Consider the following 2,382-nt stretch of genomic DNA (forward strand, 5'->3'; position numbering starts at 1 on the left):
GATGTCAGTCTCCATGGCTGCGAGACCCGCTCCTATGTAATTATAAATAACGAATTCTAAGGCAACGCAAATATTAAGGTTAAGAGGCTGAGCTCATAGGTGATGATAAATAACATAGTTATGTATAATATATTAAATTTCTGACTTTATATCCCTGTAATTATTACACACTGTAGCTTTAAGATAAACAAATAAATTAGTTTTTTTCAGGATCCTTCAGGTACATAACCTGTCCAGCCATTCTGACTTTCAGTGGGCGTAAGTCAGACTGGTAAGGCTCAGTACTCTGCTCTAAAACAGACCATACCAATCACAGCACAGAGGTCGCTCCATAATGCCACAGCGTTCTTCTGTAACCATTACAATCAAGTAGCAGAGAAATTAGTCCTTCAATGTTTTTTAGGTGATAGAGGGCCAACTTGGGTTACTGTGTTTATGGAATCTAACTGTTTAAGGTCCAAATCCATCACTACACCTAGATTTTGAGCCATAATTTATACCTGTTTTTACTGATACTGTGTGCTAACATTTGAACACTCTTCTTTTGGTACAAAAACTAAAACTTCAGTTTGTTTTTTTTAGCTGTAGAAAACATCTAAATATTTTAAGCATTTACCCAGTGCTTAAATGGTTTCATGTAGGGGGTGGGCGATACGTTGATTATACTCGATGTATCTCAGGTTTCCCCACAAACTTAAGTTAAAATGACACTATCACAACCAAAATACAAATTCACAAGATGAGATTAAGTCATCTGCATTTATTTCGCTGAGTTTTATTTTTCTCAGACACTTTGAATGCGTCATAAACCCCTCCTCCAAACAGGTACACACTTGAGCAATCGGCAAATAAAAAATATGGCAACAGCAGGTGTTTCAGCTGAGCAAAACATGGCAGTAGCGAAACAAATTTATTCCACCACCTAAAAAGTAATCCGATGCAAAATGAAGAATGTTGCAAAATGAAACAGCTGTGAAGCTGATGACTTTGCCCTCGTCGTTTAAAAAAAAGGGATCCCATATGAGAGAAAAAGAAAGAGATATGGATCACAGATGCTATTTTCTTTCTGTTAATTAAATGTTTTCAAGATGCTCTAAACCCTGTGATGTGTGTTCAGAGGTTTTCAGGCCTTTGAAATGTTCTCAAGTTTAAAACTTTTTGTGCTTCTTTAAAATTCCCAGAAAAAAACAATGCAAATAGTTTATCGATGCTCTAATAATTCTCTCATTTTTGGGTAGTATTTCAACCTTTTGTAATTTGAGGTAAATTTCTTTTTTTCATTCTGCACTGTTTTTTATTGTGCTCAAAATAGCCATTTTCCCCCCCATTTTATTTATTATGTGTTTTTACTTTGCTTCTTGTTTGGTTGCTGGGATCTTGTTAAAGGTCTTATACTGACACCCAAATGTGTCAGGATTATTTTGTGAAAGCTTTGAGCTGGTTAAAATAAAATGTTTTAAATTTAAAACTAAAAGTGTAAATTAGTATATCAGTGCAATTTTATACACTATTGTTTTTGAAGGTAATTTGAACATATTGTGATATATATTGCCTAGCCTTAGTTTCATGGTCATCTTGTGATACTGTAATCTTTTTATTAAGATCATATACTAAGTTTGGGACAATGGGGAGCATGTATTTTTTGAATAAGAGAGGCCCTAAGACGAACCCTTTGGGAACGCAATATGTGATTTTCATTATCTCTAATGTACACAAATTTTAACCCTTCAAGTTGTGTATCAGAAAGGCTGATCCAGTTTTCATGGTGCTTATGTAAAATTGATCAGTTTGTTGAATAATGCACAAAGGTCCAGTAATAACAGGCCATTCCACAGTCTGCATTTATATTGATGTAATTAAAAATGTTGTCAAGGACAGTCTATGTACTATGGTGGGCAAGGAATCCTGGCTAGAAGAAAATGAAGCAGCTGGTCTTTGGTAGGAAGGTGTGAAACAGCTCTAAAAGGGGGAAAAAAGGGGAATGTTTGAGATGGACCTGTAGTTCTGGAGTAGAAGCTTGTCTGAGGCCCCGTCCACACGAAGTCAAACCTTGGCCTAAACGTAAAATTTTTCACCAAACCAGCCTCTCATCTACACGAAGCCGGCGTTTCAGGGTCTGTAAATGATCTTTTTTTTATTAAGCCTTCAGAGTGGCAAGATTTTGAAACGCCGTTTTCGCGTTTCCATCTTTAAGGTCTGACCGCTTTTTTTTTTTACACGCATGCGTCATAGCGTCGCCTCTAAACACGCATGCGCGACACAGTATCACAACAACAATGGCGCCGTACTGTGTTGAATGGTTGCTGCTAATGCTGCTCACCCTGCTGTCGGGCTTACAGCAGAATCTTCTTCTATATCTCCAGGAAGAACAGAGCAATATAG

At 36.9% G+C, this 2,382-nt stretch overlaps 1 protein-coding gene across 1 annotated transcript in view; it reads left to right on the plus strand.

Annotated features, from left to right (window-relative positions):
• LOC107104923 overlaps window positions 1-2,382 on the plus strand; it is a gene marked incomplete at its 3' end in the record, with an annotated part of 36,509 nt that overhangs the window by 12,464 nt on the left and 21,663 nt on the right. The gene's annotated exons all lie outside the window — the stretch shown is intronic.

This window comes from Cyprinodon variegatus, unplaced genomic scaffold, assembly GCF_000732505.1.
Source record: "Cyprinodon variegatus isolate N-32 unplaced genomic scaffold, C_variegatus-1.0 Scaffold1954, whole genome shotgun sequence".
NCBI classification, from domain to species: Eukaryota; Metazoa; Chordata; class Actinopteri; order Cyprinodontiformes; family Cyprinodontidae; genus Cyprinodon; species Cyprinodon variegatus.